Below are 16,434 nucleotides of genomic sequence, written 5' to 3'. Positions count from 1 at the left end.
CACACCCACCTGGGAGCCTGCAGTTTAGCCATCACAGAACTACAATTCCCAGCACCCTTAAAAAACTATCGTTCCCAGGATTTTCTTTTTCCCCCTGAGGTGGATGTGCTTTAAATGTATGCGCATGCAGCACATACCCTCCAACATTTCCCCAATGAAAATAGGGAAATCTTATTCCAGGGTCAGCAATTTTTTTCAGCAGAGGGCCGTACCACTGTCCCTCAGACCTTGGTGGGGGGAACTATATTTTTTTGGGGGGGGAATGAAATGTGCCCCACAAATAACCCAGAGATGTATTTTAAATAAAAGCACACATTCTACTCCCAGCCCTCCTCACGTAAAAACACCAGGCAGGCCCCACAAATAACCCAGAGATGCATTTTAAATGAAAGCACACATTCTACTCATGTAAAAACACACTGATTCCCGGACCGTCCGCGGGTCGGATTGAGAAATTGATTGCGCCGCATTCGGCCCCTGGGACTTAGGTTGCCTACCCATGACTTCCATGGCAGCAGCAGCAGCAGCACCACCCTTCGGGGGGTGCATAGCTCCATACCCTCCAACATTTCTCCAATGAAAATAGGACATTCCGGGATCAAATCAGAAACCAGGACGGCTTCTGTAAATCTGGGATTGTCCCTGGAAAATAGAGACACTTGGAGACCAGTGGCTCTCAAAACTTTCCCCATGAACTACTAGAAGATTCTCTAGGATCACAGCAGCACTCTTAATAAACAGGGCACACCCACACTTTCCTCTGCTTTTTCCAGGCATGGTCTGTGTTTAAAAGCTTTATGTCCAAGTGCCCCTCCACCCCCCCTTTTTTGCTATGGAGCTTTCCCTGCGAAAACCTCTTTGCAGCTTAATCAGAGCAAATGTCAATTTGCAGAAAACCCGAATTGACGTTTGCTCTGAATCAGCTTTGTAGAGCAGGTTTTCAGGGGGAAAGCTTGAGGCAAAAAACCAACAACACTCAGACAGAGAATCATAGAATTGTAGAGTTAGAAGGTACCCCAAGGGTCATCTAGTCCAGCCCCCTGCAATGCAGGAATCTCAGCTAAAGCATCCCTTACTTTGAGGAGATTGTACAAGCCAAAGCACATATCTCTCAGTCCTATCTCCCCCCACTCCTTCAGTGTCTTCATCATAATCAAAGTGAGGGCCCAAAAGAAATATCAGGACCTAAGACAGCTTGCTGAGAAGAGTCCTTTTAATTTCAAAGATAAAAAATATTGGACTACATCAGCACTGTACTCTATTATTAAAATCACAGGCACCAGGTGAGATACTTGTTAGCTTAAAGATCCGGCCCTAATCAAAATGTGACCGGCCGCCCAGAAGTTAATCAAATGCAGGCCTGAATACTGTACAGATATTCTTGATTGCTTCACAGCTTTCTGGCAGGTGACCTAAATAAAGCCTGTGAATCACATTTTGAAAACCTTTGCTGTAACCCTGCACTGGACTCGATGGGGCAACTTGATATAAAACAGCTCTTTTCATTTTGGACACCCTTGATTAATCATATCCGTGCCATCAGGTTTCCTCTTGACCATCTGAAGCTGAGGTACAACTATTTTGCATCCACATTTCTCTTCCTTGTTGTCACTCTGCCTGCATGACTAGATCCTGGCCTGTAGGTTAGACTCAAATTTGACAGACTTCTCTCTGCAGAACAACAGTTTAAGGAAGGCAGACTTTGGGAAGTGCTCAAAACAAGAGATGGGAATGGAACTCCCTTCTTGGACAGCACTATTCTATCTGCTTTGTTTGTTTATTGCATTTATATCCCACCTTTCCTCCAATGGGTGGAGCACATGGTTCTTACCCCTTTCTTTTATCCTTATAACAACCCTGTGAGGTAGGTCTGACTGAGAGACTGTAATTTGCCAAGGTCACCAAGAGAGCTTCATGGTTGAATGTGGATTTTGAATCCTGGTCTCTCAGATCCTACTCCAATTCTCAAACCAAACTGACTGTGTCCTCGTTGCAATGTTTTGTTACAATTATTTTCCCCAAACTAGTCTAGTGTAGGTATGCCTAGGCATAACCATTTAGGCTTGTCACCAACAATATAGGCCTGATGAAGAGAAGGAAAGAGTGTGGTTTGCTCCCACCTTGATTTTTGGATTTGTGATTGTATGTGTTCCCCAGCATTGAGTGACAGGTGTGGTGTAGTGGTTCAGAGCGGTGGACTTGTAATGTGGTGAACCGGGTTCGCTTCCCCGCTCCTCCACATGCAGCTGCTGGGTGACCTTGGGCTAGTCACACTTCTCTGAAGTCTCTCAGCCCCACTCACCTCACAGAGTGTTTGTTGTGGGGGAGGAAGGGAAAGGAGATTGTGAGCCGCTTTGAGACTCCTTAGGGTAGTGATAAAGCGGGATATCAAATCTAAACGCTTCTTCTTCTAAATGCCACCTGCAATCCAAGATGAGCCTCTATTCAAATGTTATTCAGCCAGATGTTTGACCACAATTCCCATCATCCTTGAGTACTGTCCAGGCTACGCTGGCTAGGGATGATGGGAGTTTTGGTTCAAGATCATCTGGGGCAACAGGGTTGAAGCACAGATGACTGACAGCAGTTGCTTTATAATTATGGGACTTAATTTATTTGGAATAAACTTTTGGGAGTAGTATAAAGTCAGTATCTAGAACAGAGTAGATAAGGGATTATTCTTAGTCTAGAACTTTGCAGTTGGTTTATGGTTGTTGCCTTGAATTTATTAAGCCCTTTAGTTGAAAATCTACTTTTGCAGATTCTTTTCTTCTCTTTTCCACTTTGCAGCAAAAAGAATCATGGTAAGGCTTCCAAATTTATGCGTGCTGTCCTTTGCTGTTGGATAGCCTCTTTATCTGCTGTTTACTGTTTTAAGTTTCTTAGAGTCAAAGTAATTGGTCATTGTGCTGTGTTGATACATGGTTTCAATTATGCAGAGAAGAATTTATTCACTGATGGAATTTCAAGATATGATACCTTTGATAAAAGTTCTTTGGAAATCTTTTTAGACTAAAAGAACACCACATATTTAAAGTTTTCCAAAGTATCTGTGTATGTAATTCCACAAATCCCTTGCCGATTGTTGGAGGGTGAAAGATGTTTATTTAAGATGGAACAAAATATTTTTCCTTTTAAAATGAGCAGGTGGGAGGAATGGTGAAATAAATATTGTCACTTGGGAGTGGTTTAAAAATAAGTTAGAGAACAACAAGTAAGCACTAAATTATAAGTCTGTTGATGGCTGTATTTCTTGAAATAAGGGACAGGGGAAAAAACATTTTAATTGGTGTTGTCATTGATTGTTGTGATTGAGAATAGCGAGCAATGATACCCCATTTATGAAGTATGTGTGTTTTAAGTTTTTCAGAGGCAATGCTTTTGCAGCCATGCAGAAGAATCAATTATTCAGGTTTTATTAAAACTATACAGAAATGAAAGGCAAGGCTCCTTTATGCTACGTGAGCTTTAATATATAGGAAATATATAATGGAATCACAGTAAATAAAACCCCAAGAAATAGCAGCTCAGCAGAATACTGTTATTAAAAAGGTAGCCTGACAGATATTTGTCTGCAGATACCCAGCTGAACGAAATAAGGTGCAGCAGTCCTATTATGCCTGTTGAACAGCCCTAGGAAGTAGCGTGGCAGTAGCTGCTCCATTGGCATATTTGTGACCCGGCATTCCACCAAAAATATATTCATAAAAAAAGGAACCCATATAGGAGTATGACTAGGTTCTCTCTCTCTCTGTATTACTCTCTCTCTCTAGCACACATAGCATTCGTGCACAATTTTTTTTTGCTTTTTTGCATTTTCTGTTATAAACATTCGTTTATTTCACCATAATATTCTATTAGCTCTTTTGCTACAACAACTGATACAACATCTAATGGTGATAGTAATTATCTATTACAACCGTAAGACACATCTAGTTATTTCCTGTCATGAGCAGAGGCGTAGCAAAGCCAGGTGGTACCCAGTGCGAAAAACTTTTTGTCACCCCCCCACATTGCAATTTTTTTGGGGGGGTGCCAGTACCGCCCACCGCCTGTGAAAATCCGACCGCCGATCGCATAAAACTGCCTGCCAGGGATGCAAGCGCCACCTCCCAGGGGGTGCAAATGCTGCCCGCCAGGGGGGGGGGGGCAGGCTGATCGCAGGGCGTATTTGCGCGATCAGTGGGCAGATTTTCACAACGGATTTTTACTGGGCGGATTTTCACTACCCCCCCTTTTTTCCTATATATCATTGTTTAATATTGAGATGGGCCTAAAGTTTTTGGGATTTAGTATATCTTTCTCAGATTTGGGGATTAGTGTTATAAACACCTTCTTCCAAGTTTCAGGTAGACTACCCCCTTTTTAGAGCTCCATTCATTACTTCTTTCTTGAAAAGTTTTATATTAAATAGATGTGAGTCCATCTTGTCCTGGCGATTTCCCTATTTTTGCTTGTTGTATGGCAATAGTTATCTCTTCCGTTGATATTGGTTCATTGAGGTAATTTGTTATTCGAGGTAGGTCACTTTCTGTAATGTACCGTATAATGAATTGGAAAAAAAAATGTTTAAAATAACTTTTGTGAAAACAAACAAACCCAGAAGCCTTTTATTAGGAATTGTAGGTACCGATATTCCAAAGGAACAGAAAAGACTTTTCATGTATGTGACAGCAGCAAAGCGGATGCTACTAGCCCAGAGATGGAAAGAAGACAAAGGTCCCTACCAGAGAGGAATGGCAAACCAAGCTGTTGGACTATGCTGAAATGACAAAACTGACCGGAAGGCTCAGGAACCAAGAAGACCAAACTTCAACAAAGAATGGGAAAAAATTATAATTTATCTAGGAGATCACTGTAAGCAGATGAAAACCTTAAAGGTAAAGGTACCCCTGCCCGTACGGGCCAGTCGTGTCCGACTCTAGGGTTGTGCGCCCATCTCACTCAAGAGGCCGGGGGCCAGCACTGTCCGGAGACACTTCCGGGTCACGTGGCCAGCGTGACGAAGCTGCTCTGGTGAGCCAGCGCAGCACACGGAAACGCCGTTTACCTTCCCGCTATAAAGCGGTACCTATTTATCTACTTGCACTTAAGGGTGCTTTCAAACTGCTAGGTGGGCAAGAGCTGGGACCGAAAGATGGGAGCTCACCCCGCCGCGGGGATTTGAACCGCCAACCATGCGATCGGCAAGCCCTAGGCACTAAGGTTTTACCCACAGCGCCACCCGCGTCCCGCATGAAAACCTTAGCAGGATTTTAATAACACTTGCAATGTAGCGAATATTATGGATAATATGGAAAGATATATAATATGGACTATGAAATAACATGCAGTTGAGAAGGTGGACAATAGGATCCATGAAGGGGAAGGTGGGAAGTCCAGAGATTTGGATAAATCTCTAAATAGGGATATGTAATTTGGATTGTTATAATTCTATATTTGTAAAATCAAATAAAAATTATTATATATGTAAAAAGGGAGGCTTGGGTGGTGGTGAGTTGTGCATTGGGTCACCCCAAATTCTCCATCAGATCACATAGCATGTCCATGGCTACAGCCTGCACCAAAAACAACAACCAAAACCGCATCCATTGTTTTGTGGGGCCGCAATGGTGCAAAAACGTGGTTACAAAGCACAGATCCACATGGATCCTCAGGATTTTTGCACTGGGCTACCCCAAACTCACCGTCAAATCACATATTATGTCTGTGGCCACAGCATGAACCACAAAAATCATACACCCACTGTTTCGTGGGGCCACAATGGCACAAAAACGTGGTTATCATGTCTGTGGCCATAGCATGAACCACAAAAATTGTACATCCACTGTTTTGTTGGGCCGCAATGGTGGAAAAACGTGCTTACAAAGCATGGATCCACATGGATCCTCAGGATTTTTGCATTGGGCTACTCCAAAGTCATCGTCAAATCACATATCATGTCTGTGGCCACAGCATGTACCACAAAAATCATACATCCACTGTTTCATTCAGAATATCTTTTTTCTTGTTTTCCTCTAAAAACTAGGTGTGTCTTATGCAGCAAAAAATACGGTATGTGTCCATTTTCTCTTCATCTTCTTTTCCTTTTTCATAGAGTTTACTTGAGTACTTTTGGAATTCTTTACAAATGTCATTGGGATTAGAGATTATTGTATCTTCCACTGCAATTTTGTTTAAGGTATTTGGTTTTCTTCCTATTTTCAATTGCCCTGCCAGTAACTTCCCAGGTTTGTTTGCCCATTCAAATTGTTTCTGTTTCAGTGATCTAAGTTTTTGCTGTAACTCATCCTGCATTATCACAAAGAACTGTGTTTGTAGGACTTTCAATTGTTTTTCAGTTGTTGAATACACTGGTTTATCTATAAGTTTATTTTCATACATAAGCATTTCTTCCATTAATTTTCTTTCCCCTTCTTCTCCCCCCCCCACCCCCATGGTATACATTCTGTTGTATGAAGAAGCCTCTTACTACCGCCTTGCTTGCATCACAGACTGTCTTTAAATCTGTCTCATTGTTTAGATTGTACTGGAATTATTCATTTAGTATTTGTGAACATTTCTTGATTACCTCTTCATTTCCTAAGATATTTTCATTTAATATCCATCTTAACCACGTCTTCCCTCTATTCCACAAAGTCATTTTTATTGGATTATGATCTGATAGTGTACAATTTGTTACTGGCCATGGATTTCAGCAAGTATGAAGTACTTCAAGACTGAATAAGAATGGGTCATTGGTAACAGGTAATGCACATCACATTGCGAAGTATTACATTGTTTAGAAGATAAAACCATGGTTGCCATTTCTTTTTAAAACAAAACTAGTAGACACATTTTTAAAAGATGAACAGAAATGATCAACACCTGCTTTTGTAAACTGTGTATAATCTCTATGACAAGGGCCTCCTCCTAGGAAGATAGTACTGCGCTATCTGCCTTCTTAAATGTAGCCCCTTGAGATTTCATCTCCCTGTCAAGTACTTGGCATGAAAAACCAGAACATTCCTCCCTCCCCAAGATAGGGTCCTGCTGTAGAGACTGACAAGTTGTTGGTGTGCAGAATTTAATGTAATCTATAAGAGACAAGCAGAGTAAATAAAGCATCCTCTTCGTCTAATAAATTTTCTCCCTTCGGTTCGTAACAGAGCAAGATTCTTTCTTTGAACTGCAGGCAAAAATCAGGAGAGACTACATTGGGTTTCTGCTTTTTCATATTACCCATCAGCAAACAATTTGATCACCGCAGAAAGTTTTCTGTTACATAGATTTCTGCTATTACATTTCCAACACAAACTGCAAGTCATCCGACTATTGAAAGGAATTGGTAGCCAATGTGGTGAAACTTCAGGTGTTGTTGGACTACAATTCCATCATTCCTGACCATAAGCCATGCTGGCTGCGGTTGATGGGACCTAGATTCCGACATATGAAGGCATCATGTTGGCTACTCCTGTCCTGGTTCTCACTGGATGAAGAATTGGAACTCGGATTACAGTTTCTGCCAAAAACTTTAATGCACAAATCCATACAGTACATAAGCAAGGGTTAGAGGCAAAGCAGGAGATATGCATGGCATGTCTCCTGGACTTCTGCTTTAAAGGAACAGGGTGGGCAGAGCTTTAGCATAGCAAACAAGAAATACCTTTGGACTGGGCAAGCAAGCAGGCACTTCTTCGAGTGGGTCGGGCTGTTAGCTGCCTCCCTGGATCATCAAAGTCCAACTACTTGAGCACCTCCCACCCTTCTTCCTGATTTGACCATTCCTCAAGGATGTTTCCAGGATGCAGGTGGCGCTGTGGGTTAAACCACAGAGCCTAGGACTTGCAGATCAGAAGGTCGGTGGTTCGAATCCCCATGACGGGGTGAGCTTCCATTGCTCGGTCCCTGCTCCTGCCAACCTAGCAGTTCGAAAGCACGTCAAAGTGCAAGTAGATAAATAGGTACCACTCCAGTGGGAAGGTTTCCCTGAGCTGCTCTGGTTTGCCAGAAGCGGCTTAGTCATGCTGGCCACATGACCCGGAAGCTGTACGCTGGCTCCCTCGGCCAGTACAGCCAGATGAGTGCCGCAACCCCAGAGTCAGTCATGACTGGACCTAATGGTCAGGGCTCCCTTTACCTTTACAAGGATGTTTCCATGGGGCTCATGACATATTCACCCAAACTTTTTCTGGGTGGAGTAGGTAATCACCCTTGCCTCCTCATGACAAAGGGTTGAGTGGGAAGTCAGAGGTTTAGCAGGCACCAAGGACAATCCTCAAGGGCGTCATTGCATCCATGGGTACAGTGTTGGTGACCTCAGGTCCAGGAGTCAGAATTTGAAACCTGCACTTGAAATGAGAAACCCTTAATTTCAGCAGTCAAAAGGATGATGAAGAAAATCTATTTTGATTCTGTTAGATCATGAAAAAGTATTGGCCAATATGGGCGAAAGGACTAAAAAATAGGATTTGAAATTTCAGACATGTCCCGAGCCTTCAATTTGGAACCAAGGTGTTACCTTACTGTGTCATTGTCGTTACAGGGGAATGCAGTTTGGTGTATCGTCTCAGTTTGCATGTAAGCAGGTACGTCTCATCTTGTAACATGATCCCACCAACTGGTGGTGAGAACTTTACCACACATCCATGCCCACTGGGAAACCTGGGAATCCTGTTGTAACAGGATATTATAGGTGAGTTACCTACTTTGAAGTCAATGTGCTAAAGCTGGGATGGGAAGCCTGGAGTGCTTCAGATGTTGTCAGACTTCAGCTCCCATCATTCCCTATTGCTGGCCTAGGTCTGATGGGAGTTGGAGTCCAACAATCTACAGGTTGTGCTAAGGATTTAAGAGTATTGCTTAAAATCTTATTTTCTCATTTGTACTCTGCTTTTCCATCGTGTGAGCTAACGAGGCTCTACTGAAACGTTCTTCCATCATACATTCACAGCTATATAGGTAATAAATGAAAATTCCTAAAGAATTTCCCAGTGGATTCAAGCAACATATACTAGGACCCAACAGCAGATGAGTAGATTCTTTGACCTTAATGTGTGACATCTGTTGTTAATTATTTTGTTTGAACAGTGATGCCTTCCGCATTATCAGTCCAAACACTTGCAGGTGTTTGCCCCTGTTTTAATTACCTGTAATTTGTCTTGAATTGATAAAATGAACACTATGTTTATTTTTACGTTGGTAAATAAAAAGGGGCATTCTTATGCTTGGAGTCTGGTTATGTGATAATATTGTGTGCAATTTGTAAGTTGTGTGTGTGTGTGTGTGTGTGTGTGTGTGTGTGTGTGTTTTACAATATGGTAAGATTAATTATAATGAGTGATATTGTGATCCCACTATGCCAGTCAGTTGCTACACTGGGATTAATGCTGGCATAAAGAGCTATGAACCTAATGCTCCACTGGCAGCAGTTGCAGTACAGCATCATTGATAAAGCCCTAAATGGCCTTGGCCCAGTGTACCTGAAGGAGCGTCTCCACCCCTATCGTTCTGCCTGGACACTCAGGTCCAGCTCCGAGGGCCTTCTGGCGGTTCCCTCACTGTGAGAAGTGAGGTTACAGGGAACCAGGCAGAGGGCCTTCTCTCTCTTTTTTGGTTAAATATATTTTTATTGTTTTTCACAATTCCACATTAACACCAATAAAAAAGAACATTTTTATTCCCCAATCCCCATGTTTAGCAATATCTTTTCAAAACCTTTTCTTCGAGATTCCAAGAATCTCTGGACTTCCCTCCATCCCATCTTCTGGTTCCTTATATAAACAAAATTCTCTTACATTTCCATATCCATTTACCCAATTTTCTAATTACACATAGTTAATTAAAACTTACATGCAGGTGGCACTGTGGTCTAAACCACTGAGCCTCTTGGGCTTGCCGATCAGATGGTCAGCAGTTTGAATCCCTGCGATGAGGTGAGCTCCCGTTGCTCAGTCCCAGCTCCTGCCAACCTAGCAGTTCGAAAGCACATCAAAGTGCAAGTAGATAAATAGGTACTGCTCCGGCGGGAAGGTAAAGGCGTTTCCGTAGCACTGCTCTGGTTTTGGTGTTCCATTGCGCCAGAGGCGGCTTAGTCATGCTGGCCACATGACCCGGAAAAACTATCTGTGGACAAACGCTGGCTCCCTCAGCCTGTAAAGCGAAATGAGTGCCACAACCCCAGAGTCATCTGCAACTGGACTTAACTGTCAAGGGTCCTTTACCTTTACCTTTAATTAAAACTTACTAGACTTGTCGATCGGAAGGTCAGCGGTTTGAATCTCCGTGACGAGGTGAGCTCCCATTGCTCGATCCCTGCTCCTGCCAACCTAGCAGTTCGAAAGCATGTCAAAGTGCAAGTAGATAAATAGGTACCGTTCCAGCAGGAAGGTAAACTGTGTTTCCGTGTGCTGCTCCGGTTCGCCAGAAGCTGCTTAGTCATGCTGGCCACATGACCCGGAAGCTGTACGCCAGCTCCCTTGGCCAATAAAGCGAGATGAGCGCCGCAACCCCAGAGTCGGCCATGACTGGACCTAATGGTCAGGGGTCCCTTTACCTTTACCACTTCAAATCATTTCCCATTATTTAACACAGATATCATTTAAGCATCTAGAATATCATTTAAAACAACTTTCTGCATTCCACATCTGTGCTTAACTATTATTTACCCAATGTTCTAATAATTACCCATAGTTAATCAAAACTTACTAACACTTCAAATAATTTACCATTATATAACACATATGTCATTTAAGCATCTAGAATATAATTTAATACAACTTTCTGCATTCCACATCTGTGACAAACTATTATTTCTTCTTATTTTATCCACATCTCTACTAATTGCATGTGTTTAATCAAAGCCTGCTAATGTACCAATATCTACCATATTTTGCACATAAACAATAACCATTTCCAAGACTGTTTCCCATTCTTTCCCCTAACTTTAGCGTACTCAAATTTCATCAGAAGGCATCTGTCAGTTGAGGCAGGTTCTAGATCCAGCTCACAGAGGGCCTTCTTGGTAGTGGCACCCACCTTGTGGAACGCCCTCCCATCAGAGGAAATAAACAACTATCTGACTTTTAGAAGACATCTGAAGGCAGCCCTGTTTAGGGAAGTTTTTAATGTTTGATGTTTTATCGTGTTTTTAATATTCTGTTGAGAGCCGCCCAGAGTGGCTGGGGAAACCCAGCCAGATAGGTGGGGTATAAATAACATTATTATTATTATTATTATTATTATTATCATCAACAGCTGTGGAACCAAATGCAAGTTTTTGCAACACCAACAGGCATGCCCACAGCATCCCTTGTGAGCAAACATGAAGTCCCTCCTTAATTATGCATCCCCATCGGCCATTCAAAGAAGAAACCAATCTTGATCCTATGCACCAGTTATGCCTCCCATTTTAAGGAAGCATCATTCAATGTAGAGCAATGGCTGGATGATCCCAGACACAAAGATGGCAGCATTGATCAAAGCTCCCTTGCTAGTGCAGACTATCATTGCACAGCACCCAGGAGTATTCAGTTGCTAACTCCAAGGCTCTCCACCTGAAAGATCCTAACAGAGGCACCAGGTGAACTTCTCTGAAGGAAGCTGCAAGACTGGGTGCCACCACTGAGGAGGCCATTTCTCTAGTCATCATCCACCTTGGTTCACTAGATGAGGAATCTGGAGAAGGACTTCAGATGAATATCTTAAGGTCCAGGAAGTCATTTGCTGGGACTATTGGCCCAAAGATGTGATAAGAACGAGACTTTTTGCATGAGAGAGTCTCTCTCTCTCACACACACACACAAGGAAGAGCAGAATATCACAACAGGAAACCTCACAGGGAGCAACACAACAAACCACCTGCTAGCTCAGTGGGAGAAAGGACTGAAATAGAAAACCAGCGGGGTGGGTTTAAGTGTTGCCATGGAAACATGTTGACATGACCTCCACACAACATCCTTTCCCTTTTCTGCCAGCAACAACGATTTTAGGGCTAAAGAGCATCTGACATTAGTTATACTGCTTCATCATGGAGGGCTTTTTTTATTTGTCTGTTTCTGTCTTGGGGAAATAGCTGGCATACCGGTAGTCGTCTCCCTAAGTTAAATACCACACAGAGGTCACCCGTTGTCATCCCCGTCCCCCAATTTGGACCCCAGTGTTCAAAGAGTGGAGATTTAAACCCTCCCTCACCAGCCATGAATTCCAAAGACCCCCCCCCCCCATTCCTGTGATGCAATTAAAAGGGGTAAAAGCTCCCAGTTGTAAAAGCTTCCCCCCACCCAAAGTTATGGGTAAGTTTTGGATCATGACTGGCAAGGGAAGGGTAAAATCTCATTTCTTTGCATGCTGTGGTCCTGAGGATAATCAAGCCTTCCTCTACCTAGCATTAATTCATTTATTGTTGTTGTTATTTAAAAAGCCAGATGTAGTTGTTAATCACACTCTTAATATCTGCTTTGACCCTGGCTTTCCAGTGACTATTAACATAACAGTTGGGACACAGAGCCTTATGAATCATACTGCTTAGCATTTGTATAGCACCACTGTTAACACAGAATTCAGAAACCTTCACACACACACACACACACACACACAATAATCTTCACAACCACCAGGTAAGATAGGCCTATGAAGGATAGAAGGTGACTTGTCTAGGGCTGCCTATCAATTTGAGTTTTAGGTGCATGGGTGTAGCCAAGGGGGGCAGCTGCCCCCCAAATCAATAAAAACCAATAAAAATCAATACAAAACTGAGGTTCTGCCCCTTAACAAAAGCCTGCCCACCCCCCAGCAAAAATCCTGGCTATGCCCATGCTGAGGTGAGATTTAAGCTGATAATATCTCAGTTCTCACCCTCTCACCTCTCAGATGTATATTTGGAAAAATGTCATCTCACACTTCTGGATTAGATGATCAAGTGGTAACCTTTCTGTTCCATTTTGGAGTTGAAAGAAATCTCAAGTGGCCAGACTACAATCAGAAATGTCAAATTGCAGGAACCAGTGATACAAAGCTCTTCAGGTAATATCTTTCAGTAGCTAAAAGTAATTTCAAGGGTACCTGTAATGAAATTGGATTGCAAATGGCAATAAAATCATTTTCACGTAAAGTTTCGGCCCATAGACACAGAAAAGGCAGTTGAGTCACCAAAATAAGCAACGCCATACAAGTTGCACTACAAAGATGATTTTATAAGCAGATATGCCAAAAGCAGAACCGGAAAAAAATGATAACCCCTCTGTATTTTCCACATTGCTTGATCTCTCTCCCCCCCCCCCCCATTGCATTAGGATTTGTTTATTTATACTTATATCCTACCCTTTCTCCAAGGAACTTGTAATGGTATTCATGGTTCTTCCCTGACTCACTTTTTCTCCTCACAACAATCCTTTGAAGTAGGTTAGGCTGAGAGAAAGAGAGTGATGGACCCAAGGTCACCCAGAATGGAATGCCACACAAAAGAGAAGGTATATATTTATTATAAGCTTTCCAACCAAAATTGACTTATGTGCACATCTGAATATAAAAAGAAATGTTTCTTTTTTAGACACATGATCTTATTAAGCTAGCATTTTAAAGCAACTTTCTTTACTCTGTCATGTTATTCTTACAATAAAAAGGGATGCCAAGAAAGCACCTGTTCACAACCATACTGTATATTTGTGACACCAGCATACAGAACACTGGCATATGCATATCTGGATAAATGAACGTTGATTCTTCAACATCAACTTTGTTGGACTCGTCATGTTGTGCCTGATTATCATCTTCCAAAGCAACTACTCTACTCCGAACTTAAAAATGGCAAGTGTAATGCTGGTGGTTGACAAAAGAGGTTCAAAGACTCTCTTCAAGGCAAATCTAAAAAAAAATGTAGTATAAACTCCGACAACTGGGAAACACTGGCCTGCGAGCGCTCCAATTGGAGAACAGCCTTTACTAAAGGTGTCATGGACTTTGACAACACTCAAACTCAGCATGAAAGAGAGAAACATGCTAAGAGGAAGACATGCTTGGCAAACCTTCATCATGATCAACACCCACCTGGAAACCTATGTCCCCACTATGGAAGGATGTGTGGATCCAGAATTGGCCTCCACAGTCAATTTTTAAAAGACTCTGCAGACTCATTTTTAAAACCATGTTTATGGAAGACAGTCTTACTTGGTTACAAGTGATTGAAGAAGAAGAAGAAGAAGAAGAAGAAGAAGAAGAAGAAGAAGAAGAAGAAGTAGTTTGTGACACCAGCATACAGAACACTGTCATATGCGTATTTAGATAAATGAATAGAGTGCAAATTCTTCCCACAGTAGACTTGATGAGTACTGCAAGAGCAAATAACTGTTTTGAAGGAGACTTGCTCATGGTACAATAGAATATAGTGGACATGATCTGAGAATCATGGTTGTAAGGTATGTTTCTTTTCTTATTTTTCTCAGCAGAGACTGCTAATGATCATCCTATTTACCAGCGTCATGTTATGAGCCTAACCTTTCTGAAACCACTGGGCAATTAAAGTGCTCTCAGTTAGCAAAAATGATCTATAATAGGTATACATTTACACATTGCTTCCAATGATAGCTTGCATGTGTGAAAATGCAATCAGAGTGAACAAGCAGGACTCTTATCATAAAATGAAATCAACATGTTATTATTATATAGCCACAGACCTGGTAAAACTATCATCGTCATTATAATTCCCTCTGTTTCAGTTGTCTTCCTGTGATAGTGGCCGATGTAGCCAAAACCAGAGCAAGTGAGGATTGCGGGAGTACAAGGGGAAAGAAAAGTCACAGGACTTTTTAGTATAGAGAAAAAGTGAATAAGAGGTGACATTATAGAAGTTTACAAAATTATCATGCATGGCATGGAGAAAGTGGATAGAAGAAAGTTTTTTTCCCCTCCCTCTTAAAACTCCACAACTCGTGGACTTCCAAAGAATTTGAATGTGGTAAGATTCAGGGTGGGATGCGGGTGGCACTGTGGGTTAAACCACAGAGCCTAGGACTTGCCGATCAGAAGGTTGGCGGTTCGAATCCCCATGACGGGGTGAGCTCCCGTTGCTCAGTCCCTGCTCCTGCCAACCTAGCAGTTTGAAAGCGTGTCAAAGTGCAAGTAGATAAATAGGTACCACTCCAGCGGGAAGGTAAACGGCGTTTCTGTGCGCTGCTCTGGTTCGCCAGAAGCAGCTTAGTCATGCTGGCCACATGACCCGGAAGCTGCACGCCAGCTCCCTCGGCCAATAAAGCAAGATGAGCGCCGCAACCCCAGAGTCGGCCACAACTGGACCTAATGGTCAGGGGTCCCTTTACCTTTAAGATTCAGGGCAGATAAAAGAAAGGATGTCTTCATGCAGCACATAGTTTAAACTCCCACAGGAGACTGGGATGGTCACCAACTTGGATGGCTTTAAGAGAGGATTAGCCAAATTCATGCCGGATAAAGCTGTCTGTGGTTTCTAGCCATGATGTCTATGCTCTGCTTCCAGGGCCAGAGACAGAAGTGCTTCTGAATATCCGTTGCTGGGAGCCACAGGAGGCGAGAGTGCTTGGCTCCTGCTTAAGGGTTTCCCACAGGCATCTGGTAGGCCACTGTGAGAACAGGATGATGAACATTGACCTGACCCGGCAAGCTGTCCTTATGTACTCACCTGTGCTATGTACTGAAGTTCCCACCCTGGGCCAGCAGGGGGATACTGTAGATAGTTTTCACTCAGTTCCACATATGCAAATAAGGGATTGAAAGTGACGTTCAGTGATTGGATAGTTACAGAAAATGGTTACTGTTGCGTTCTAGTGGAGCTCTATATAAGCAGGCTGGCGGAACCCTTCAGTTCAGTTCTGTTCTGGCCTGTGAATAAACAAGAGCTGTTTGAAGAATCGCTGTGTCATCTGATATGTTCACCCACAACTTAACAACCTGCACACTTTTCTGTAGGTTATAGGGGAAGTACAAGCTCCCCAAGAAGAATGAGCTACTCTCTGTGCTACGTCTACGCTTGGAAAGGAAACACTTTTGATGTAGCTCAGCACCAGAACAGGAGAGGTTTCCCCCTTCCCCCTCAGCAGTAATGTCAGTCGTCTCAGTTAAATACACTAGAAACGGTTTTTACATTTATTTTTCTATAGCAAGCTAGCCAAAACACCACACTGACTGCAGGTGTGCCTCAGACTTGCTAATGTTTCTATAATTGCAGACCCTCCCTTGTTCTCAATATGTGGCAATGGAGCGAGTCATAATCATATTTAGTATTTATCTAGAACACCTGTGCAATCCATTTTTCCGGAAGGACCAAACTGAGCTGTTCCTATTCTGATTGACATTTCCTAATGATGCCTTGCTTATTATGCAAAGCTTGAATAGCTTTCATTTTGGTAAAAAAGATACTATTTCTGTTCCACTCAGTGCAAGCTTCTGAGTGATTGCAAGTTGTGTTATTTATGCAGGACCACA

The sequence above is a fragment of the Podarcis muralis genome, chromosome 10 (genome assembly GCF_964188315.1).
Source record: "Podarcis muralis chromosome 10, rPodMur119.hap1.1, whole genome shotgun sequence".
NCBI lineage: Eukaryota > Metazoa > Chordata > Lepidosauria > Squamata > Lacertidae > Podarcis > Podarcis muralis.
Note: the sequence above shows the minus strand (reverse complement) of the source record.